This window comes from Macaca mulatta, chromosome 1 (genome assembly GCF_049350105.2).
Source record: "Macaca mulatta isolate MMU2019108-1 chromosome 1, T2T-MMU8v2.0, whole genome shotgun sequence".
NCBI lineage: Eukaryota > Metazoa > Chordata > Mammalia > Primates > Cercopithecidae > Macaca > Macaca mulatta.
Window position 1 is genome coordinate 158,392,802 of NC_133406.1, and position 27,889 is coordinate 158,420,690.

Here is a 27,889-nt window from a genome sequence, read left to right on the forward strand (position 1 = left end):
AATTCATCCTCAAAGCTCAAACCACTCTCTGAAAGGGCAGAAGCCGCAGATTTGGAACCAAATGAAAGTCTGTCGCACTTGTGTTTTCTTTGGCTTTCTCTATCCGACCAAACTGGATCATTCCAATAAAAACTCTCCACCTCAGAGCCTAAAATTATACCCTTAAAATTAACAGGATAATTACCCACTCTGAATTTCTCTTTTGCTCTGAAGACACAACCTTTATCTTATGGCTTCAGGGGAGAAATGCTAAGTACTAGAGGCGGAAAATATCAGGGTTGGGAACTCCCTTCATTGCCTTGAGGCATGTGTCCAAGGTTTTGGGGTCAACAGAGGAAAGCCAGATCCACAACCGGGGTCTTGCCCTGAAAAAACAGCAGAAGCCATTTGATGATACTTTTCCATTGTGATTTATATATACTTGTGTATGACTGCCATTCGAAATGAACTTGTTTCCAGAGGTGGGTAGAAATATGTAGAATTAGTTCAGTATGTTCAATAAGATGTTTGGCAAGGGCTACCTAGGAAATACAGGGCCACTCGGGGTGAAAGTTTCGTCATACATGCTCAGTGGAAGCCTTGGCTCTTACATTTTCAAATGAAAACATTGAATTAAAGTTACATTCATTTCCTGGGGCGGCCATAACAAACTGCCATAAACTGGGTAGCTTAAAACCAGAAGTGGGGCGGGCACGGGAGCTCACACCTGTAATCCCAGGACTTTGGGAGGCCGAGATGGGCAGATCACGAAGTCAGGAGATAGAGACCATCCTGGCCAACATGGTGAAACCTGTCTCTAAAAATACAAAAAATTAGCTAGATGTGGTGGTGCACGCCTGTAGTCCCAGCTACTTGGGAGGCTGAGGCAGGGGAATCGCTTGAACCCAGGAGGCAGAGGTTGCAGTGAACTGAGAGCGCACCACTGCACTCCAGTCTGGTGAAAAACAAAGCAAAACAAAACAAAGAACAGAAGTATATTGTCTCCCAGTTATGGAGTCTAGAAGTCAAAAATCTAGTTGTCAGCAGGATTCGTTCCTTCAGAGGGCTGTGAGGGAGAATGTATTCTATGTTGGTCTCCTAGCTTCTGATGCTCTCCTGGCTTCTGATGCTCTCCTGGCTTCTACAGGCATTTCTTGGCCTGTAGATGGTGTTTTCACATTGTGCATCTTCACATTGTCTTCCCTCTGTAACAATCTATCTCTGCATCTTTTTAATAAGGACACTAGTCATATTAGATTAGGACCCACCCTCATGATATCAACTTAACTTGGTCATCTGCAAAGACCCTATTTCCATATGTCATTTTTAGAGACATTTTGGGGAACAAATAATTTAACCCCTAACAGGGATAAAACTATGTCCAAAAACAATGATCTATTTAAAATAGAAGTATGTTTTCTAGAAAAATCTTTTATTTTTACTATGCAGTATCACTGGCCCTTAATTGAATAGCATATGGATGAATCAGTGATTCTTAACTAGCTGAGGTAGGGGTGAGTGAATGAACAGGTTAGGGAAGAGTTGGTGGGGAGAACTAAATATCTGCTAGAGGTAAGTATCAAAATCAGAGTCAAAGGAGGCATGTGTGTGTGTGTGTGTTTTTCACTGTGTTACACATTAGAATTTTGTATTTGAAGTATGAAAAAGAAACTATCTGTAATACTTTCTGTTTTTAGTATTACAAAATCTTTAGAAAGTTTTTAGTATTTAGTACCTCATCAAGGTACTGTTAGCTGGTAGAAATGAGTAAAAGATATTTCTGTTCCTCCTCCCTCTTTCATGCCCTTCCTCCAGGAGTATTAAAATATGGGTTGGGGGTAAGAGTAGGGTAAGAATCAACATGGCCATGTGTTATCAAAAGGAGAGCTTTCCAACACTAAAATACCACTAGTAAGATAACAATTCACTCACACTACACACAGACATGCAAAGAGAATAGATTCTTCATTTTCCTATTGCTTACATTAACTTTCTCATAAGCTACCAACTTCTCTCCATTACCCTCTCCCTCCTGGGTAGCAAGGGGTAGAGAGCTAAATGTAATGCAATTTGATACCCTCTGGGTAGCTTAAAGGTCTGTTTAGTAAATGCTGAGTTTTTGATGACCTCCTCTTCCTCTGCTTCTCTGCAGGATGATGCCTGGGTGTAGTGACCAAGAAAGCTGCTATGGTCCGTATGTGTCCCCTAAAACACATATATTAATAATTCATTGCCCATGTGATAGTACTAAGAGGTGGGGCCTTTAGGAGGTGATTAAGTCATAAGGGCTCCACCCTCGTGAATGGGATTAATGTCCTTATAAAAGAGACTTCACATGTTACTCCTTTTGCCTTTCTGTCTTCCACCATGTGAGGGCACAGCGTTTAAAGTGCCATCTTGGAAGCTCAGACTGGGCCCTCACCAAACTCCAAATCTGCTGGCACCTTGATTTTGGACTCTCACCCTCCAAAACTATAAGCAATACATTTCTACTCTTTTATAAATCAACCATTTTCGTGGCATTTTGTCATAGCGGCAGGTGTGGACAACACAGAGGTGATTACGTTTACATGATTTCAAAGCTCAGCACCTGAAGGAGACCTCAGTGGTATCCTCGGGACCCTTTGCAATGACTCGCTGCTCACTCTGGTCTTTTGGGTACTATTGCCTGAAACATACTCTGGTGTTGTGGAGGTTGCATGTTGGACCCAGCCATTAGTTTTCAATCACCATTTGCGCAAAAACAATGGTCTGTCTGTCTTAATCCCAGTCCTCTAGTGCTCTACCAGCTCTCATGGCAACCTTGTATACTCACACAGATGTCCTGCAACTGGTTGGAAATACCCAAATCTGAGGCACCTCCTAGAACACCAGTTGGCAATTCACGCTCTGTGAGCCAAATCCAGCCTGCTACTTGATTTTGCAAATGAAATTATATTAAAACACAGCTACAGCCATTTATGTACATATTATCTGTGGCTGCCTTTGTGCTTCAAAGGCAGAACTGAGTAGTTGCAACAGAATCCACACGGCCCACAAAGCCTAAAATAGGGGTGTCCAATCTTTTGGCTTCCCTGGGCCACATTGGAAGAAGAATTGTCTTGGGCCACACATAACATACTCTAATGATAGCTAATGAGCTAAAAAAAAAAAAAAAACACAAAAAACTCATAATGTTTTAAGAAAGTTTATGAATTTTTGTTGGGCTGCATTCAAAGCCATCCTGGGCTCCATGCAGCCTGTGGGCCACGGGTTAAACAAGCTTGGCTTAAAATATTTACTATATGACTCCTACAAGAAAAATTTGCTAATCCCTATCGTAGAGTTTTGTAATCTTTACTTGTATGACCAGAGAAGTTTTGCTGGTACACACACACACACTTTCATTATTTTATGGCTCTATCATATTCTATGTTGTACAGTGATCTCTGACTACATCTATCCTTAGCCATGTTCCTGGACTCCTTCATACTACGTTGATATTTCTTTGGCACTCTTTTCTTGAACTTTCACTTCAAAAATAGGACCAAAAAACCACAAAGTTTAATTAGTTGCTTTACCTTAGTCTCACTTTAAATCTATCTATAGATTCTAAATGGCACTTTACAGATTGTTTCCATCTGTTTGTGTATGTTAATTGACTAATTTTGTTTCAGAATTGTTTGTCAAACTTCTTAAGGGTTAAGACAATATCTAATATTTCTTACTTATTTCTCATGGCATCCCTTGGAAGGTGCTGGTGGTTAATAAATATTTGTTGGTTGATTTTTAGGTTTAGAACTTTTACACTACTATGAATAGCTACACCACAGCTATTACATGTGCTGTGGGTTTTTTTATTGTTGTTGTTTCTTTTTGTTTTTGCACTTTTTCTTCCTGTGTGCTCACTGCCTTAATTCTAAAGTCTGCTCATTGCTCATTCCAAGTTTCTCTAGAAGGTCTGCTCCATTGCCAAGAGTCTGTAGGAAAAGAAGAATTTGCAGATTCAGGACAGAACCACCATGTTGTTAAAAACAAAACTATATCATTTTTTAAAATTAACAATTGTATTTTGTTACTAAAGGAGTACAGGCTTCATACAATCAGGGGCCTAGTCTGGTTTGTTCATCCTTAAATCCCTAGAACCTAGAACATTGTTTGTACATAATAGATGTTCAATGAATACAAATGAAAGACAGTATAGTTATAAAAGTGAAAGGAAAAAAAAGAAATAAAATCTTGAACAGATGCTCTAATATAAAAAATATACATGGCTGGGCACAGTGGCTCACACGTGTAACCCTAATACTTTGGGAGGCCAAGATAGGAGGATCTGTTGAGCTCAGGAGTTCAAGAACAGCCTGGGGAACATCATGAGACCCCAGGTCCACAAATTTTTAAATTAGCTGGGCATGGTGGTGCACACCTTTAGTCTTACCTACTCTGAAGGCTGAGGCAGGAGGATCTCTTGAGCCTGGGAGGTCGAGGCTACAGTGGGCCCCGATTGTGCCACTTCACTCCAGCCTAGACAAAAGAGCAAGGCCCTGCCTCAAAAATAAATGAATAAATTAAAATTAAAACTAAAAAATAAACAAGTGTATGTTTCAGTAAGCATCTACAATTTTAAATTCATAACATTTACTCAAAAAGTCAATAAATAAAATTATTAAACTGTAAATGAAACTTTGAAACCAGGTGCTATAACTGATGGTTTTAATCTGATTTCAGCATAAATATTCAATTTATCTCTGCATTTGTTTCATTTGCATAGGATAGAGAAAATCCCGATTTACACAGATGACTTGCTAATTTTTTTTTTTTTTCAGACGGAGTCTCGCTCTGTCACCCAGGCTCTAGAGCAGTGGCTCATCTCAGCTCACCGCGAGCTCCGCCTCCCAGGTTCACACCATTCTCCTGCCTCAGCCTCCAGAGTAGCTGGGAATACAGGTCCCCGCCACCTCGCCTGGCTAATTTTTTGTATTTTTAGTAGAGACAGGGTTTCACCGTGTTAGCCAGGATGGTCTCAATCTCCTGACCTGGTGATCCACCCGCCTCGGCCTCCCAAAGTGCTGAGATTACAGGCGTGAGCCACTGCGCCCGGCTGACTTGTTAAATTTTTTAACATTTCACTTTGCCATCTCAGAAGTCTTCATTTAAACACATCCGGAAACTTGGAAGAAGAGTAGCATAAAATTTATTTGCAATTTGAACAGCTATCAGTATCTCAGAATTATATTTGATGAACAGTTTTCTCAGTAAATCTAAATATTTATTAATATATATAAATATATATACCTATATATAAGATATGCATATCTTGAAATATTTAATATCATTAAGGTATCTTATTATCTCAATACCCATCTCTATTTTTATATATATATATATATTCACTCAGAGTTTCATAAAAATTGTATTTATTTTATTTTGCATATTGAATCCAAAGTTTGTTTCGATTTTTTTTGCTAGAACTTTCTGTGCAGCTGTAAACAAGATTAACATGGCAGGCTAGCATTGTCATATTGAGTCCCTTCAGATTATTAATAATGTCAGCAAGAGATGAAAGCAAGCACAATCATGTTTTAAGAGAGGTTTGGCTAATGGTGGTACTATCGGGAGGAAAAAAGAAAAGTTTTCTTCATCTTCAATCTTACCTTCATCGTCAATCTTCATGTTCAAATCTTATCGCATTTGAAAGATTTGTGTCACGAATTCGCCTTGGCAGAACCAACTGTCCTCAACTGAAAAGCGAATATTGGAATTCATCATCTATATAGCCACAAATAATGCTAAACATTCTGCATTCTTTGGCTGGCCGGGCGCGGTGGCTCAAGCCTGTAATCCCAGCACTTTGGGAGGCCAAGATGGGCGGATCACGAGGTCAGAAGATCGAGACCATCCTGGCTAATACGGTGAAACCCCGTCTCTACTAAAAAATGCAAAAAACTAGCCAGGCGAGGCGGCGGGCGCCTGTAGTCCCAGCTACTCGGGAGGCTGAGGCAGGAGAATGGCGTAAACCCGGGGGGCGGAGCTTGCAGTGAGCTGAGATTCGGCCACTGCACTCCAGCCTGGGCGACAGAGCGAGACTCTGTCTCAAAAAAGAAAAGAAAAAAAAGAAAAAAGATTTGGCAATTCCTATCACAAACCCAAACACTGTTTTGAAAGATGCTCATTAATCTTCTTAATAGGGAGTAGTTGTCTACAAAACATACCACAATTCTTTAAACCCATTTTGGCAACCGCTCTCAAATGAATCACAGCTCTTATAGTTTTTCCAGTCATTACTTTCTCAATCCCAATTTCAACACTCATACATTCTTGACAACTTATTTGATGCCATTTTTTAAAAATTAGCATAAAGCTTAAGCATTTTTTCTATTGTATGTGCTTAAATGGTTTGACCCGGTAGTTTACATTCTATATATTTACTTATATGGTCCGTTCTTATAAAAACCAACAAATTGGTGTAATGCACAGTATTTACAACTTGCAACTGTTCAATTGCAAAAGCTTCACTTTTTAAAATAAACAATTCTTCATGAGCAGCTTCTTAATGTTCTTTTCACATAGAATTTTAAAATAATGGCAATAAGTGCATGTTCATTGCTTGCTCATCTACCATGACTGTCGCAAAATCAATAACAGGGGGTTGAATGAATATTTTCCTGATATCTTGTGCTTTTCCCTTACTTACAACATGATAGCTTCAAATGGCACTATTGACATTGACATTGACATTTTTAAGTATACGTTTTCGAGAACATTGAGTAGTTCAAATTGTACTAACAGATGCTGAGAGATGTATATTCAAGGTCAAGATTTTATTTCAGAACCTCAGAACTTGTCAGGATTCACAGAAAAAAAATTTTTGCAAATTTTAATTTCACAAACACAATGAGGAGTTTGTGCAGAGAGCACTATATAACTTGACTTGTGTCATCTGCTCCTGATCATTTTTATGATATCTACCATGAAATTTTATTTTGTTTTGAAATTTCCTGTTTTTAATTAGCCATCAGATTCTGGTTTGAATAGCAATTATTTCACCTCAATTTTAACAGTTACAGTTATGAGTATATTTAAGTTAGGCAATTAACATCTGACACTATCTTTAGTACAATATGGTCATGATACAATGTGTAGAGTTCACTCCTTATTGCACAATTGTCTAATAAGCCATGATAAGAGCATGAGCTGAGCAGATGTGCCTGAGCTTTGCCTGGCATTTAGCTGAGCACAGTAGACATGTGCTGAACTAGTGAATTCACTTGTATAATTTTACATGAGTGGACGTGTGCAGGCTTGAATTCAAAGAAAGACCAGAGCAAAACCCTCTTCTTCCTAATCAATTACACATTTGTAGAAAGGTCACATACATGTATAAATAAACAAAAGGAGCCACAGACTGAAATCTGCATAAAGCCAGTTAAACCCAGTGCACATGGGTGCTTAATCGTCCCTAAAGTGCTGAAAATGGGCAACTATCGCATATTAGTGTTTGCTGCTGTTGTTGGGTCTTGGGGGTTTGTTTTTGCTTCTGCTTTTGTTTGGTTTGGGTTGCAGCTTTTAAAATTAATATAAAATATTTTAAAATTTTTATTTAAAATTTAAATAAACTTGAAGAGAAACCTGAAGTTTCACAGAAAGCAGGTGAAAGTGCACATATATCTCAAAAATGCCTAGCCTAACATAAGACATACTCAGTCTGGTTTGTCACTTCCTAAATGAAATCACTTCTTGAGTACAGGAGTAAAGGGAATGGAAAGGAAAAGGGATGGGATAGAAGGGAAAGGCAGAGAGGAGAGGGGAGGAAAAGGGAAGGAAGGAAGGAAGGAAGGAAGGAAGGAAGGAAGGAAGGAAGGAAGGAAGGAAGGAAGGAAGAAAGGAAGGAAGGAAGGGGAAGGAAAGAAGGAAGGAAGAGAGGGAGGGAGGGAGGGAGGGAGAAGGAAGGGGAACCATCTTGAGCTAATGCTTTGTGATCAGTGATGTTTCCATACTCTTAAATCTCTATTTCTCCTACCTCTGAAGTCATCCACCTTCCACCCAGGCCTGCTCCTTGGCAAAGCCTTACCACCAGTGACTTATTGAAATTCCCTTTCCCATAACTCTTAGCAGCTTGATCAAGTATAATGTATCTTTACTCCCAGAGGATTCTACAGAAGAAAGCATAATGATGTGTTCATTGGTGGGTTTTTAAAGGGACTAACAGTTTTTATGCAGTTTTAATTAGTCATATCAGTAATAAACATGACTTTTTTGTTTCCTGAACCTATGACTATAGAGAATATTAATAAAACAAATGCTTCTTCTTCTTAAGCACCTACTATGTGAGAGTAAGTTTTTAAAATGCTTATAATGACCATGTATCGTGCACTCTGATCCAGGCATTGTGTTAAATGCATTCTATACATAATCTTTTTCAATTTCACAACACCAGGAGATAGGAAATATAATCTTCTTTTTCCATATCAGAAAATTATGGCTCAAAAACTTTAATAGCCCAAGGTCAAACAGTTGCTGAGGGGATAGGGAAAGATTTCAAACTATATCTGTCTGATTCTAAAATCTATGTTATTAACCCTTAAACGCTATATCTCTTCCTTCAGACTTACTCTCATAACCTCAAGTTCAATGTATCTCTGACCAATTCATTGCTCAGGACTTAAATTGCTAACTGATTTGGTCCATTGTTACAGGTTATACTTTTTAAAAGATATTTCCCTGTATTATTACTGTAAGTTTATATTTTACTTGCCTAATGTAGTACAAAGAATGCAGAAATACAGCTTTTTTAAAAGGTTGACGGATTTAAAACCGTATTCCTAAAAGTCAGGATTTTAGTCTTATAATAATCTGAACGTAACAGGAAACTTTTATCTTCATCTTTGTTTCACCGGCAAGAAGTATCAAACTTTTTTCAATTCTGAATATTCATGTGAAACTTCAGCTAAGAAATATTGAGAAAGCGAGGAACCATAGATTGGTTAAAGCTCTTTATCTTTCAAATGAGAACATGGAATGCATATATGTGCACAGAAACATGGCTGCCTGCATATGAACATACATGCACACACATGCACAACTTTACACTCTGCTTTCTTTTCCCTTACTTGCTTTCTTTATCATAGATTCCTTCCTTCTTTCTTCTTTAATCTGGGAACAGCTTTCTAAATGACCTCCTCACAGTATAGCACTGCCAAGGTTAGCCAATTGATTGAAATACTCTCCATTAGCTCCACATAGCCAGCAGTCACAGACACTCTGAGTCACTTTTTCCTTCTCAAACATCTTTTACACAATCATTGTAAGCATTTTCCATAATGCTTCCTGTTAGGTAGAAATTGACCTCTTGAAACTGATCAGCAGAAGTAGTCAACCTTCAGAGCTGCAGTTAATTAACCATGCATCTCCTTTAGTTCAAATCATATTTTATTATCAAAATATGATATTTTAAAACTATGGGTAGATTTTTTCTGACCCCCTTATTTCACAGATGAAGAAACTATGGTTCATTATGGCCCAAAAAGATAAAATTAGGGATGATCAAAATAGCACAGTGAAGATGGTGGAACACAATCTAGACCACAGGCAGAACTAATATAAAAGTCAACTTCTCCATACACTTTGTAGTGCCTGCGGCATACCACCTGCAAGGCTGAAGTGCCGTCTTTACCATCAATACAAATGTCTACAACCTGACTCTGTGTACAGTATTAGTTCTTTTATCAGACAACCACTGGCAGCTACTTGAGTGAATGCATTCTGTGTCTCACTTTGCAAAATGATTTTATCCTTCCTTTATTATTCTATGATGGATATTCTTTCACATTCATATTACTTTGGCATGAGACATTCATGCTGTTTTTTGAAAAAAAATCCATACTTTAGAATAGACTATTATACAATCTTGATATAACCAATGTCACCTCATATAATGAATGAGTTAATAAAATACATAAAATGGTTGCTTCTCTTCCCCACTTTCTTTATATCCTAGTTGAGGCCACTGCAAGTGCATGCAATACAATAATTATTATTATGTTCAATTGTCAAAATATATTGAAAGCTTAACAACTACTGATGAACAAATCTCAATGGGGTTTGAACTGAAAATTCCTTAGTTTCCCCCCAAAATTCTGCTAGACGTCTCATAAAATCCTGAGGGCTCCATAGTCTCCACTGAGAGAAAAATTCTATAATTATATAGAACTTTCTTTCCATATTCTGACACATGTACTTTGGATCTTAGCCCAGGCTATAAGTTATTGACTGAAATTCTATTATTTCCCACCCTTCATTGTTAAAATTTGTGCTTCAATCAACAGTTCTAATACTGCCTCTTGGTCTTTAACCTTTCAGAATAATCCTATTTTTTGATACTCAGACCAGTATTTTTCTGGCTTATATCCCAACTTTTTATGGCCTATGTTTCAGACCTGGAACAAAATGTTTTCTTTCATCTTTTAATGTAGTCTTCCTTAAATCCTGTGAAAGATAATTTATGTTATTTTTCAGCAACCACTAATCCACATGCAAGTAGAAACATATTCTGAACTAGTTAGCCTATATGCAACAGGAATGGGAAATTATTTTCTGAAGAGTTGAATCTTGGCCGGTCCTAATTTAATTTTATTCCATTTCTGGATCAAATTTCAAGCAATAATATTGTTCTTTATGCCAAATGTTGTAAAAATGCAACATCATAATATGTCCTTTATAGGAATATTATAAAATATAATAAACTGGACATGGCACCCTATCAACATCATCTATTTTCTCTTGTCCTTAGTATGCCTTTCTAAGTGCTTCTCTTTAGCATTTCTTCTGTGCTTCTTCTCATTCACTAACAAATATTTGTGGTCCCAAAGATATGCACACATACCTCACTCACACACACACACACACACACACACACACACACACACACACACATACAATTCTCTCAGATTCAACTTGAGTCTATTCTCTGTAAAGATGAGTGCTCTGTAAAGATATTTGCTGCCGGAGAACTCAGCCATTTGCTCAGGGGACTCAGTACATTCCCTTGATGACTAAATCTTGAGAGATCTTTTGAGGTCTGGCTTCATATCCTGTTGAAGATTCTGCCTGAGAAGTTTCCCTGAAACACAGCACTTCCATTCATTTAGAAGTTGAGCCATCTAGATAAATTCACCACCCAGCACTACCTTTGGCATCTCCTAAAGAGAAGCATGGAAAATTATGGCCTGTTCTACTCTATCCTCCACTTGAACGAAATTATGAGGCAGTAAGCCCTATCTTTGCCTAAACAAACAATATTCTGACTCTTCTATTACTCTGTATGATGCCTATATCTCTTTCTAGAATTCCAAACAAGTCCTCTTTGCTTTAGATATTTTACTCAGCCTTGCTGACATTTCCATCTTCTTGCTCTTTTCCCATCCCTCTTCCTATAAGTACTGTGTCCTTGAGGAATCTAGGTATGTTCTAAATCCAGTCCTATTCCTGCCTGCTTGAAGGTCCAAGGTTCTTGCTCAAGGTTCACACTCTCAGCCTTAAGAGTTCTCCATTTGCATAGGTAGTGGAAACTCCTTTTATATCATAGCTTGTGTTCCATCAATCAAAAGCTTAAAATGAAATTCTGTGCTCTGACCTGCTCCAATCTGAACTCATTTCTCTCTAGGGTTCCTATTGATCTGGGATTTCACTTCACAATTCTTCTGTACTGGATTTTCCTGCTTTTGAAATCTGATGACTTCCCTTTTTAAATTTTAGTCTATCACTGTGTATATACACCACATTTTCTTTATCCATGCATCTGTTGATGGACATGTAAGTTGATTCCATACCATGGCTATTGTGAATAATGCTGCGATGAACATGAGAGTGCAGATATTTCTCTGACACACTGATTTTATCTCTTTTGGATACATATCCAGTAGGGGGATTGTTGGATCATATGGTAGTTCTATTTTTAATTTTTTGAGAAATCTCCATACTGTCTTCCATAATAGCCATACTAATTTACATTCACACCAACAGTATGCAACGATTCCCTTTTCTCCACATCTTCTATGACACGTCTTATCTTTTGTCTTTTTGATAATTAGCCATTCTAACAGGTGTGAGGTGGTAACTCATTGTGGTTTTAATTTGTATTTTTCTGATGATTATTGATGTTGACCCTGTTTTTATACACTTGGCCATTTGTATGTCTTCTTTTGATAAGTATATGTTCAGATCCTCTGCCCATTTTTTAAAGCAGTTTGTTTTTTTACTGTTGAGTTATTTGAGTTCCTTATATGCTTTGGATATTAACCTCTTATCAGATGTGTGGTCCGCAAATATGTTCTCCCACTCAGTAGGTTGTCTCTTGACTCTGTTGATTATTTCCTTGACTGTGCAGAGCTTTTTAGTTTGATGTAATTCATTTGTCTATTTTTGCATTTGTTGCCTGTGCTGTATTACCTGTACCTAAAAGACCACTGCCCAGACCAAGATCGTAGAGCTTTTTCCTCATGTTTTCTTCTAGTAGTTTTACAGTTGGATCTTATATTTAAGTCTTTAATCTATTTTGAGTTTATTTTCTTACGTGGTAAGAAATAGGAGTCTACTTTCCTTCTTCTATGTGTGGATATCCAGTTGTCCCAACACCATTTATTAAAAAGACTGTTCTTTCCTCATTGTGTGTTCTTAACATCTTTGTCAAAAATCAAATAACTGTAAATTCATGGACTTATTTCTGGTCTCCTTATTCTGCTTCATTGGTCTGTTTGTCTGCTTTTATGCCAGTACCATGCTATTTGGTTACGATCGCTTCATAGTATATTTTGAAGCCAAACTAGTGTGATGTTTCCAGCTTTGTTATTTTTGCTCATGATTTCCCTGGCTATTTGAGGTCTTTTGTAGACCTGGTAGGAAGTGTTTGGATGATGAAGGTGGATCCCTCACAAATGGCTTGGGTCATCCCATTGCTCATAAGTGCTCTTGCTCTGAGTTCACATGAGATCTGGCCACACGATGTGACATGTCTGCTCTCGCTTCACCTTCTGCTATGAATGTAAGCTTACTGGGGCCTCCCTAGACCAAGCAGATGCCAGTACCATGCTTCCTGTAAAGTCTGCAGAGCCATGACCCAATTAAACCTCTTTTCTTTATAAATTACCCAGACTCAGTTATTTCTTCATATCAGTGAAGGAGCAGCCTAACATATGCATCATTGGATGTGTGCAAACCCTAGGCATGTTAGACACCAAATATGCGAGTCAAACATGATGAATTCCCAAGTTGGCTAATGAAACTAATAATCCTATATGCTAATGAGATGGAATAGTTGCCTTGACCCTTTCATGAGTGGGAACTGGAGTGCACCTACTCTGGGTTCAGCCAGCCACTTCAGTACCAACTTCACTCATTCAAGCCCACTGGGCTCAACCCCTCATGGGAGGGAGCATGCAGGCAAGCAGGTGCCAGAGCCAGGAAGAGAGCTTTAGGGCTTCAGCTCCAGCATATAGGGGTGTGTTACAATTAATGCTCTTTTAGCTTTGCCACCCACCGATGGCTTAAGTGTTAAACAGTTCAGTGAAGAGTCAGTGTGACAGCGTTTTTGGGTTCCCACACACAGTGCATCCCAAATTCTCGTCCAGTATCTGGGAAGAATCAGGTCACATGACTGGTTTGAAAGGTGATGAATGTGGAGGATTTCATTAAGCAGTAGAAGTGGCTCTCAGCAAAAGGGGAGTTGGAAAGAGGATGGAGCAGGAAGAAGACGATCTCTCCCTAAAGCCCAGCTGTCTGCAGCAAGGCTCATCTCCGAGGTCGTGCCGTCTGAAGTTAAGCTGCATTTATCTGTAGTCTCTGGTGCTCAGTTGCTTCTTCTCCTCTCCGTGTTCAGTTGCTTGTCTCTTTGTCAGCTGAGGTCTGGGATTTATATTGGCACAGGACGGGGAGGCAGGGCAGGCCAAAAAGGCAACATTTGGGCAGGAAAACAGGGATCACTGTTCTCATTTGGGGCCACAGTTTCCAGGCTGGAGGGTGGGGCCTTTGCCAGAAAACTGCCCTCTTCTACTCTGTATTCGTATCATTAGGAAGATAAAAAAAAAAAAAATAGCAGACAAAGGGATTAAGCACACAAGGAAATAGATATTCTACTTTTGTTCATTAATATCTCATGCCACTACTCATGTTACCGAATTATGACTGGGTTGTCAGATATGGTAAGGTGCTCTTTAAGCTCCCAGACTATGAACTCAGATGTTCCTGAGCTCACTTCCCAGCCCTGCCACTAACCATCTGTGTGACACAAACGAGTTATTTAACCTATCTAGAGAGCAATCCAGTCCAATAACTTCATCTGCAAAATCTCGGTAATAATACCAACTTGAAGCTGATTTTGAGGATTCTCTGAGAAATATGCATAAATAACAATATGCAAAGCAAAAAGATTGATGCAACATAAGCACTCAGTATTTACAGACATTTACATCACAAACATGACATGATCATTTTCTCTTGATTTTGGGGGGTTGCCAAAAATTATTGTAAGTATTAGTGGGAAAAAATTGAGCCACCAAAGATAGGATTTATAGGAAAGAATATTACATTCTGACTTTGACCTAAGGTCTTAATGGTAGTGCTACCATCATTTTTAATTTTTTAAATATTGCACAGTAATCATGAAAATATTGGGCAGAATTCAAATATGTTTGATTTAAAGACTATGAACTTCTAGAAAAACATAGCAGCTTTTATAGGAGTTAAGACTACAAATCTTATCACTTGCTAAAATTAAACATTTCATTCCTCCTGCTAACCTCACTCCAGCATTGGTAAAGAGGCACAAATTGCAACTTCATAATATTTTTAATTTCAGAGATAAATGTTAATGATTACACCACCATCTCAATTAGGTTATTCATTGTTCAATTGATAGCCTATATTCCATTTTTAAAGTGTAAAATTTTTAATTGGGAAGGACTTGTGATGTTCTGGATATATATTTTTGTGTTCTGTAGATTTCATATTAGTAACTATGTAACTTAAATGTCAGTTTTCAAAAACTTAAGTAGTCTAGATAATGTTTTTCAGGCTTCTTCAGGACTGAAAAAGTGGTTCTTATCTTAATGTGTGTAAAAATACCCTGGCATCTTTGCTCAAAATATATGTTCTGGGGCCTCACATCAGACATTTTGATTTGATATGTCTGTAATGAGGCCCAGGAAGCTGCATTTAATAGATGTCCTAGGTGATGCCCATGCAGGTAGGTCTCAAAGCTCACTTGGAAAAATATTGGACTAAAGGAACAATTGATAATATATGCTTCCATTTTATGTAAAATTCTCAATAGAATTACAAAATTGAGTGTAGATCTCTTAAAATCCCGCATATTCTCTCCAAGCACATCTTTTACAGCTGAGAAAATTATGCCCCTAAGCACACATACAAATATGACTTTTTATTTTTCGCCATTTTAATAGCAAGTTTGCTGAATTTTATCTCTAACATTCTATAAAATGTATTTTAAGAAAATACAATACATTCAAAACACTGAAGCTAGAGATTAGATAAATCAAGGGGTTTTTTTGGTTTGGTTTTTTTTTTTTTACATTAAAATAGTATTTTTCAAAAGGATGTACTTTGGAGTTCTTTGACTAGTGGGTTCTCAGACATTTAAGTGTGTATTCACGTAACACTACTTGCTGTAGAGTCTGTTGGAACAGACATAATTCAAGGTAGAGTGGCAAGAACACAACTAATTAAATATCTGTCAGAAATAAAAATAAGGCAGCTCTGAAAATACAGTGTAAATTCAATGTAAATATATTCATTAATTTTTAGCTAGTATTTAATAAGTACCCACAACATGCCAAGATATGATGTTTCGATTTATTTTAAAAATACATCTATTGTGGGCCTGGCATGGTGGCTCACGCCTGTAATCCCTGCACTTTGGGAGGCCGAGGAGGCGGGTGGATGACCTGAGGTCCAGAGTTCAAGACTAGCCTGGCCAACATGGTGAAACCCCGTCTCTACTAAAAATACAAAAATTAGCCAGGCATGGTGGCCTATGCCTGTAATCCCAGCTACTCGAGAGGTTGAGGCAGGAGAATCACCTGAACCCAGTAGCTGGAGGTTGTAGTTAGCCAAGATTGTGCCATTGCACTCCAGTCTGAATGACAAGAGCGAAACTCCGTATTGGAAAAAAAAAAAAAATCTATTGTAAAAAGCAAAATATACCCACATAGAATGGCATAGTGACATTTACAGGCTCTCTGGCATGTATTTAAATGTATGTCTGCAGAGAAAAGGAACCCTTATACATTGTTGTTGGAAATGTAAATTAATAGAGCCATTATGGAAATCTCTACAGAGGTTCCTCAAAAAACGAAAAATGGAATTACCATATGATCCAGTAAACTCACTTCTGGGTATTTACCCAAAAAATGTACAATCAGTGTATTGAAGAGGTATCTGTACTCCCATGTTCATTGCAGCACTGTTCAAATAGCAAAGTTATAGAATCAATTTAAGTGTTCATCAACAGAAGAATGGATTGAATGGATGAAGAAAATGTAGTATATACACACAATGGAATACTAGTCAGCCTTAAAGGATAAAGAAATGTTGTCATTTGTGAGAACCTAGGTGAAATTGGGGAACATTACGCTAAGTAAAATAAACCAGGCACAGAAAGACAAATACCACATGTTCTCACTTACATGTGGAATCTAAAAACTGAATTCAAAGAAGCAGAGATTAGATGATGGTTAGCAAAGTCTGGGGGTGGAGGAACTGGGGAGATGATAGTTAAAGAGTACCAAGGCTCAGTTAAACAAGATGAGTAAGTTGGGATTTTTTTAAAGATGTATCACATGGCATTGTGAATACAGTTGGTAATTGTGTATTGTACATTTTAAAATTACTAAGAGGTTGGGCATGGTGGCTCAAGCCTATAATCCCAACACTGGGAGGCCAAGGCAGGCAGATCACTTGAGCCCAGGAGCCTGGACAACATAGCGAAATCTTATCTCTACAAAAAAATACAAAAAAAGTTAGCCAGGGATAGTGGCATGTGTCTGTAGTCTCAGCAGCTCAGGAGGCTGAAGTGGGAGGATCACCTGACCCCAGGAACTCAAGGCTGCAATGAGCCATGATGATGCCACTGCACTCCAGCCTGGGTGAATGGAGTGAGACTCTGTCTCAAAAAACGTAAGATAAAATCACTAAGAGAGTACATTTCAAATGTCCTCACCAGAAAAAATAAGTATTTGAAGTGATGGATATGTTAATTGGTTGATTTAATTATTCTGCATTGTATTCATAAATCATAACATAACTTTGTAACCCATAAATAAATGCCACTTTAATTTTTTAATGTGAAAAAAATTAATATAATAAATGCATGTATGTCTGATCTCCAAGAGTAAATCTTTGAACACAAAAAGCAGTAGTGCTGAATTAAAATAACCACCAAAAATCATCATTGAAACCTTCACAAAGTCTGCCCCACACTTTTTTCTAACCTTTCACATTCTTATTTTTAACTTTGAAAGCATGTAGCATATAACACTTGTTTTAAAACTGACTATATGCCTTTTAATAAGCTTATGTAAAGAGATCAAGAATTTTTGAAATCACATATTTTTAGTGGCTATAGGGACAGAGTATTATTGTACATATGACTTTGGGCAAGTCATATAACTTCTCTGAGCTGCCATTTCTTCATGTGTTTCACGTGTTAAACATGAATAAGAATATTTTATTGCAAGATTAGTGTGTAAGGATTCACTAAGGTAATGTACATAAAACAGCAAATATAGACTCTGGCAAGAGTAAGTGATCAATAAATCGAAGTTGAGTGATGAGCTAATGAGGATGATGCAGCCGTATCTCTAATTGTTTCATATGCATATATTTTACCTCTTCTTCTAGACTGTAAATTATTTGAGAGCAGACATGATGTCACTTTTTAATGCCAACAATCTAGTACAGTGTTAGGCAAATAATATCTGCAATATAGATATGCATTTAGTTGAATCAGAAATAACTATATCCATTGACAGAAGTGTATTTTTTTCTTACTAAAAGTATAAGCAATATCTTACCTAAAACACGACTCAAAATGTCTCAAGCACTGGAATAAGTGTCTTCTGAAGAAAGCAATATAATAGTGATGATGATAATAATAACAGCAAATTGCATTTTTGTGCTTTCTATGTGCCAAATGCTGTTAAAAGCACTTTACATGCATTAACTGATGTAGTCCTTTCGACAAACCATACAAGGAAGGTACCATTATTATTCTTGCTTAATGAATAAGGGAACTGAGGGGGAGAGAGGTTAAGTGATTTCCCAAGGTCACACAGCTGGTATGTGACAGAGGCAGGATTTGAAACCAAGAGCATCAGCTGCAAAGTCCGTGCACTTCACTGCTGTACTGTACTGTAGCTATGGCAGATTAAGGGGGAAAAGGAGAAATATCTTTTTCTCCGAGGTACAGAAAAAGAACAGATTAAATCTAATGAAATAGGTCATGGACCTTTATGCTCCCCTGCTATTTTTTTTTTTTTTTTTAATCTCAGCATAGTGAAATCATTGTGAAAGTATTCTCTTCCTCCCTGAGGAACAAATTTGTGTAGAAAAGTACTTTAATTAATACTCACCATGCAGTTCAGGCAAAGAGACAAATATATATCACTATGGAAGAAACCACACTGTTGCATTTTAAACCACTTGAACTTTAGAGATGCCAAATTGAACCCCAAGCTCCAAACTTAGTGGGCTCTGAGTTCCCTTGCCTCTAGCAACACAGGTGTTGTATTCTGCCATAGAATTGGGTGGCAAGGGTTCTTAGTTTGTTATTGATTGTTGTTTTACTTTTATCTCCCTGCAGGTTTTATAGACACAGGACCAGAATTTTTCTCAAATATCAATCTTTTGCTTCCAACTCCATGGAATCTTCAAATGATTTGTTAAGGGAGTGTCAACTATCTACTTAATGGTGAGCTTTATACTGGTTTTAGCAGGGATCAGCAAACTGTATCGGTAAACTGTCTGATATTAATAACAAATATTTTAGGCTTTGCAGGCTGCCTCTGCCACAACTAGTCAACTTGCTGCCTTTACGGTGTGAAAACAGCCTTAGACAATAAAAAAGTTAAAGGGTGTGGCTGTGTGTCAATAAAACTTTATTTGCAAACAGGCAGTGGGTCAAATTTGGTCCCTAAACTGTGGTTTACTGATGCTTGCTTTTAGTAATGCCTACAATTTTGCAGACCAAATCATTCTTGAATCTTTGCATTTTGCCTGCTACTTTATCCCAACATAAATTATCTTATTTAATTATCCCAGCAGCCCTTACATATGCAAAAAAGGCTCAGGCAGGTTAAGTGGACAAAGGTTAAACGTAGTAAGTTAAGGAGCAATTACAAAGCAAAGAAATAAACCCAAGTCATTTGTTTACATACTCCTTGCTTTCTCCTCTGCATCTTACTCTGCCTGATATATAAAAGGTCGGAGGACTGCTTCAGCCCAATAGTTCAAGGCTGCAGTGAGCTATGATTGCACCACCGCACTCAATCCCAGGTAACAGAATGAGACCCTGTCTTAAAATAAATACGTAAGAAAGAAAAGGAAGGCTGGAGAATAAATGCATGCCAGTCTGAGACCTCAAGACCATAAGGCCATAATTAATAGCTAGTTTGGGTTCAAAACCCTTTTTTTTAAGTCAGCTTTATACTTAATCTGTGTCTTGCCATTATGACATTAAATTCAAACTAGTGCATTTACATGACAATTTTCTTATGAAATTCTGACTTCTTAAACTGAAAGATTATATATTATCAACCTCCAGACTATGATATTTGTTTTACTTTGTTTTAGTAAATTACATTTACTCATTATATATTTGGTAAATGATGTTTAATTTACTCATAGATTTAACTGATTTCACTGACCTTTTTTAAATGAACTGAACCTGGAATTAAGAAAAAAATTTTTTTATCCTTGTATAATTGTACAAATAAAATAGTAATTATATTGTAATCTTTTTAAAACAATACAGAATCTTACCATTTTCTCCTAGTTTCTCTACCGATATTTCTATTCCAGTACACGCTGCTGATCTCTATTGAGAATATCCAGGATTGGCACCTCTGAAGGGCATCTGCCTTGAAAATCTAGACTAGCAAACTTTTTTTAAAGAAATGGTGGGCAGGACGCAACAATTTCCCGGAAACTTCACTTAGATGCTGAGGAAAGGTTAATTTGTTCCCAGGAAGTAGGGTTTAGTTTTGTGTTGGTGTTTTCTAATCTAAAAACTTTGTAAAAATAAGTTTTTCAGTTTTATATCCAATAGTAATTAGAAATCATTCCTTGAGTTTTCTAAGTTGGAGAACCATGCAACACTTTCAGAATAATGAATTAATCGAGCTTTCATTAGTCCTCAAAAAAAAAAAAAAAAAAACTATTATAAGGTGTTCTATCAACTTAATAAAAAAAAAAGAATACCCATTATAGGTTATTAAGCAGAAAGATAGAATGAAAGAGTTGCTTTTAATTCATGCAGTAGAGATATGCAGAGTGGTTATTATTCGACAGGATTGAAATGGTATAACACTAGTGGCAGAGCTTGGTCATTTGGAACCCAAATTAGCATAGAAACAATAGTGATGGAGAGGAGGCAGATATTGTTCTTATGTGAGCAGAAATTCTATATCCCAGGATGTAACCGATTAAATGCTTTAGACTTAAAGAGCCTTAAACTGAATTTCTAATGATGACTGCACTTCAGAAGATAAGTCTTATTCAATAAGATTTTTTTTAACTCCAAGTGTATCAGTGAGGGGTCTCCATACAACAGGACCAATAGGATGTTTGAGTACGTGTGCATTTAGGTAGATGATAGATGATAGATAGACACCTACTTTATTAATATAAAAATATAAAATTTAGTATAAGGAATTGGTTTGTACAATTATAGAGTCCAAAAATCTGCACTTGCAGTGGGCTGGAAAAGGGAGACCCAGGAGAGCCAATGGCACATATGAAGTCCAAAGGCAATGTGCTGAAGAATTCTTTCTCGTTTCAAGAGGCCTGTCTTTTGTTCTATTCAGGCCTTCAACTGATTAGATGAGGCTCACCTACATTATGGAGGGTGACGTGCTTACTCAAAGTTCACTGATTTAAATATTAATGTCATGGAAACCACCTTCCAAGTTAACACATAAAATGTATACAACAAGGATGCCAAATAATTAGTGGTAGATCCCAGCTGAAACTTACTAGTTATAGGACCTTAAGGAAGGCAGGTGGTTTCTCTAAAACTCAGTTCCTTATTAGTGCCTACTTCAGAGAATGGCTGTGAAGATTAAATGAGAAAATAAGTAGAATATGCCCAAAATAGGCCCTTGCTACAAATAAGACTCGTTAAATATTATTTAAAATTACCATTACTAGAATTATTGAAAGAATCCTGCTGACCAGAAGTAGTCACATTATCTGGTTAAGTAAATAAAGTGTATTCAGTACTAGGATTCACTGATCAATATTATATTTAGACACATTGTTCCTGACAGTACAGGGAGGAGGTAACATGGAAGAAAGAGGGTGGAATAGTAATACATTTTTCTGGATAAATGTCATATTGATTTGCACATCAAGACACGGTATAACTTACATGGAGAACTGCACTCACCTAAATTAGGTCACCCTAATGGAGTTGAAGGAGCTCAAGAGGAGAGCAGGCAGAAGCTTACTGTAGGAGAATAGTATTTAGTCTTCTGTCTAGCAAAGTCTTGGTGAAAACTATGATCAAAGTTTTAAAAACCAAGAAAACTGTAGGTGAGGTGAACTGGGACTTCTCCAACAAATGCAAAAGTTTGGTGTCTAGTCCTAGAAGCTGTAAAAGGATTATTTAAGGACAATTCACTATACATACTCCATATCCAATAAAGCAGCAAATCTCCTTGGCCCATTACCTTTAAAATATTCTGATAATCCTACCACTTTTCACCACCTCCACTGCTGACATTCGAATCTGAACCAGTATTCTCTCTTGCCTGCATTATTTCAGTAGCAGTAGATAAATACATAGATACATACATACATACATACATACATATACATAGATACATAGGTATACATAGATAGATAGATAGATAGATAGATAGATAGATAGATAGATAGATAGAAACACACCTACTTTATCACCATAAAAATATGAGATTTTATATACGGAATTGGTTTGTACAATTATAGAAGCTAGGGAGTCCAAAATCTGCACTTGCAGTGGACTGGAAGGGGAAACCCAGGAGAGCCAATGGTACAGATAAAGTCCAAAGGCAGTGTAATACATTAATTGGCTGTTCTACTTCCAGTCTTGCCTCTCTATGAAGTTTTCCCAACACAGCCAGCAAATTGTTTCAAATAAGTCATTTCTTTTCTTAAAACCTTCCAGTGATTTCCCATCTTACTCAAAGAGGAAAAGCCAAAGTCCTTAAAATGACCAGCAAGATGCTACACAGTCAGGCCCCCAGTTATCTCTGCCATAATCTACTGCCACTCTCCTACCATCTCCACAGCACAGCAGCCTCCTTGCTGTTCCTTGAAGTACCAGGCCAGCCCAGGCCTTTGCACCCCGTCTTCACTCGACCTGGAACCTTCTTATCCTACATTGCTTACTCCTCACTTTCCTTTGGGCTTTATTCAAATGCCACCCTTTTTTGTTATTTTATTTTATTTAATTATTGAAATATAGTCTTGCTCTGTTGCCCAGGCTGGAGTGCAGTGGTGCGATCTCAGCTCACTGCAACCTCCAATTCCTGGGTTTGAGTGATTCTCCTCCCTCAGCCTCCCGAGTAGCTTTGACTACAGGCACATGCCACTACGCCCAGCTAATTTTTTTTTTTTTTTGTATTTTTAGTAGAGACGGGGTTTCGCCATGTTGGCCAGATTGGTCTCAAACTCCTGACCTCAAGCGATCCGCCACCCTCAGTCTCCCAAAGTACTGGGATTACAGTCGTAAGCCACCACGCCCAGCCATCAAATGCCACCTTTGATAAGGCTGCCTCTGGCCACCCAATCTGAGACTGAAATCCTCCTCTCCACACACCCCAAATACTTCCTTTCCTGTTTTACTTTCCCCATGGCTCACTTATTGCCGTTTATTTTAATATTTTTGCCATGATGATCTTTTGTTTGGAATATGAGCCTAAGGAGGGAGCAGATATTTATCTCCTGTTCTGTGCCATTCTCCTCCCTGCTGGATCCTCAGTGCCTGGAGCAATGCACTTGGCACAGAGTAGATACTCAGTACATATTTGTTAAATAAATTAATGATTATCTTCTAGTAAAAGTACTGAGCTCTGAAAGCAAAACGTATAAAAAAGACGAAAGCGCTCATGAATTTCTGATAGCTAATCCTCAAAGAATTCTATATCCATGTTGCTTCAAGGATCATACCATGCAAAGCCACCATGGCCTTCCAGGAAATACTTTGTGCCACTCTAAGATGCAAAATACAAAGCTGAATGGGCCACTTCGTCATTTCAGTACAGCAAGTGCTATGTTCTGCTGTGACATCCACTGTGACTAGCATTACTCGTCAACGCAGCTACTGCCCCACTGGTAGCTAAATTTTCAAAGGTGGCATTTAAAATTATAGGTTCCTTTTATCTATTCTCCTCCCTTGCTAAAAATTAATCAAGGGATAAGCGCTCAATGGTACGAAAACCATCGCCATGGTAAATGTTCAAGTGACAAGGAAGAATGTCACAAGGTTTCAGGTTTCCTGCATCGTGCCTATTTTTTGCATAGGGAACAAAAATGATTTCATAATCTAAATCCATTCCTTTTCAGATGCCTGCTGCCTGTGTAAATACTGCTTAGATAAATGACTCCTTGTCCAATGTATTTGTTTCCCCACAGTTGTTAAGAGTCCTCAGAGCAGTTGCTGCCTCAGTCAGTACCAGAGGCTCTCTCTCCACTTACCAGAGTCCTCATACCCAACTTTTGTCTCCTATCCAGATGGCCTTCATTACAGGGAGAAATGCCACCAACAGGTGCTACTTGTGCCTGGAAATGCCATCCTGAAATTCAAGGAAGAGATAATCTTCTGTGTGCCTTAGTGGTGTGTGTGGGTTTAATTGTATGCGTGGTTTGAGAAGCCTACAGTCCGCTCAAATATTTCTTGACACTCACACCAGCTCCTCACTCTTAGAAAAATGTATCCAAATAGCAGAAAATTGCAACCTCATCATCTTAATTTTACTCCTGCAGATCTAGATGCCATTTGAAGAGAGAAAAAAATCTTTCATAAATCCATACAAACCAGGTATCCCAACAATAGAACTGAAATGGAAAAAAAAACTATGTTACTATAGAAGCTCTTGAATATTCTCTAACCAAGTATATTCCTTCACTGACGTTTTCTAAATTAGCCAGCAAAACCTTTCCCTTTGAAAACTCTGTAATAGCTGCCTCCTCTTTCTGAAGTTAGGTTTTCTGTTCGTTCCACAGGCTGGGATTAGTTGGTCACACTCTAAATCCGACTCCTAGTTCTGTCACTGAAGAATTCTGCTTCACCACGTGCAAAACAACCGTTTCGCTGTGGAAAAAAACAAACCAACACTCAGCTCATTGATCTTAGGAAAAATTACTGAGGATGGTGGGGGAATTTGCTCCTGACAAGAAGAATGACTTTAAAGCCTCAGATGATGCAAAATCCTTTCTGTAGCACACATTAGCGATAATCAGGGTGCGTTGCTACGGTTCAGTAGAAGTCGGTACTCAACTTCACAGAACTCTTTCAACCTTTCCTCTCTCACTGTGTAAATGTGAAAGTAACAATAAATCTTGTTGACAATTACTTCCATGTCTATTGGCAGGAAGTCAGCAGCCGTTTGAAGAGTATTGTGAGCAAGATGTGCAGAGGAGCCAACACCCATTAACTATCTCCCTAGTTTCTCCTGTGACTTATAGAACATGTTATTTTTCCTCAGTGAGCAACCCTTCCAAATGGTGAATTAGTAATATTAGCACCAAATACCACTAATTTGTCAGCTGAGCTGTGTTTTTCCATAGTGCTTGCAGTGGGGGCCCATAACCCCTTTGCAACACAGCTGAGCAAGGATGAAAATCTGAAGATGGTGTATTTATATAATTTTGCCAGGCTTTATGAAAACACGTTAAGACAGTCACAGAGGTGACTTAGTTATGGTTCAAAACATTCACCCAGACTGCAAATAGAATCCTGATACATCAACCTAAAGCCTCCAATAAAGATGGCATTCTGGCAGCACCACAGCTACTTTTGAATTTCACAAACTAAATTAAGTTTTAATTCATTCAGTCATTTCTATGTATGAAAATACCATGCTCATTAAAATTGATAAATAAGTTGGTCATCCCTTTCAGACTCTCTCAGGGTTTTATGAAGAAGTAGGGGCCGAGAGCCAAGTGGGGAAGGGAAGGAGGAAGGTGTCTAGCAAGCCTCACAACTGTTTCCATCTGACACCGGTGCCCAGCACAGGAGGCCGAGGCAGGATGCCTGCTCCCAGCTGTGGTGTCAGCTGCTGTGCAGAAGCAGTGGAATGTCTAGTTGCTTGCTTGTTTCTAAGAGCACAGATGCTACCAAAGTTTCAAATTCAGAAAGGGGTTTGGCATGAATGCTGAGGCCTGAGTGGTTGGTCAGAAACTGTGTGCCTTGAACTTCATTTAATCAAAAGACCTCCACCCTAGGAAATAACTCTCCCCCACAGAGCTTGAAAGCCAGAAAGTACACAATTTCCTGTGGCCCCCACACTTAGCAGCTGAAAGAGCCAACCCCCAGGAGAACATATTAAGGGGATGGAAGAGGATTCAGTGTAGACTGTCGAGGCACTCCATGTGTTGAAGAAACTTTTTTAGCTTCTTCCTTATTTTTCTCATGCTCCTTCCCAAATGGTTTTCCAGGGACAAGATAATGCATGGGGAAAGTTCATTACCAATTATTGTCCAAACCAGAACACTTTGGAGAGTGCTAGTGGGTGCTTATTAAGAAAACACCAGAACAATGGGTATAACCCACTACTACCCAGGGCGAACTGGAGCACATAGTCTCCCTACCCAAATGAATGCTTAGGACTTTGGTGACAGAAAAAAATGCTTGTGGGTGGTGGGAGATGGCAAGGGGGCAGAATTTTTTGCTCTTTGGCAGAGGACTGAGAATAAGAATAGAGTGGCTCAAGCTTCTTCAACCGCAAGCACTTATTCTCATCTAGAGTTTAACACATTACTGAGCTTGGGATTAGAATGCAATCCATACCTACTTGTTCAGTTCAAATGTTTGCTGACTTTAAAACCCTGACATAATCATGACTGTACCTGTTTTTCGGGCTTTCCAAGTCTGTTTCTTGGCTGTGGAGCACATCTAATGCGTAGCTTTGGGAAAAGATTTGTAATCTGCTGATTTGAGAAGTAGGAGTAAAAGAGGATGAAGTAAATACAGGCTTTTGAGTCTTCACACTTCCTTACTTTCTGAGTGAGTTTAGCAAGTGACTCAGGCTCTGTGAAGATTTTTTTTTTGTTTTTCATTTTGTTTTTTGTTGTTGTTTGTTTTTGTTTGTTTTTTCAGACAGAGTCTCACCCTGTCTCCCAGGCTGGAGTGCAGTGGTGCAATCTCTGCTCACTACAACCTTCTCCTCCCAGATTCAAGTGATTCTCCTGCCTCAGCCTTCAGAGTAGCTGGGATTACAGGCGCCCGCCACCACGCTCAGCTAATTTTTTATAACTTTAGTAGAGACGAGGTTTCACCATGTTGGCCAGGCTGGTCTCAAACTCCTGATCTCATGATTCACCTGCCTCAGTCTCCCAAAGGGGTGGGATTACAGGCGTGAGCCACCGCACCTGGCCACCTCTGTGAGTTTTAATTGCCACTTCTGTAAAGTGGTAATAAAAGAACAATCTCACAGGGTTCTTAGAAGAATTAAACAAGACAAATCTGTGTATTTAATTGTTTAGCACAGGAGTTGGCACTTAGAAATCAGTTGGTAGTGAATGATGGCTACTAATAATATTATTCTCATTATTAGTAGAAAGACAACTGGCTTGAGGTCTGTGCTCCATAGCTCTGGATTTCTGTTGTTAGGGGTCTTTTGTTATCCTGTAGTTCATTGTACAAATACTGCAGTTTCAAGGGAGAAGATAGTAGTCTACAAGTAACAAAGGGCTGCCTTGTTAAAGAATTCCTTGTACTTTGCATGTTTTCACTATGTTATAACAGATTAATCAACCATAAGGACAATCAGTTTCTCAAAACTTACCTGAAGAATTAAATCTATAAAGCAGCTTTCCCTGGATATTTAAGTTTCAAAATGAATGCAGATATATGTATGGTTCCCTTCTAGCATTTTTACATGTATAATATTTCTTTGTGTAATTCTTGAGAAATTGCCCTAAGAGAGTTTTAGATGACCCGTTAGGGTGGATGTAGAGAGAGGGTGGGGAAAGGCCCCTGTAGGGGTTCTCCACTCAAAAACAGAGGGGAAACGAGCTAACCATGAAAAATGTAATATAATTTTGAATCGTATGAGGTTTCAACTGGCCTCTCGGTTCTTTCCCAGATGCTAGAAAGCCAGAGAACCAATAGATCTTCTTTCAGCTGACAGTTCTTCGCACTTTGTAATGCCCTCAGCAAAACTGTTTATAAATAGTGACAACATCTACAGACAGTTTGTTCATTGTTCTCCCACCTTCTCTTAGAAAAGTGATATGTCCAAACATAAACTTGAAATAGTAGCTCTTTCTTGTATGAGTCAAGCCCCAGTGATGGCAACTCAAAGAGCAAGGGAAAGTGTGTTAAGGCTGTAGAACAACGATTCCCAGACCTGAGGATGGCTCACTTTTACACAAGAATAAGCAACCTACTCCTCGTTTTTCACATTTCATCAGTAAAATGCATACAATAATATCTGCT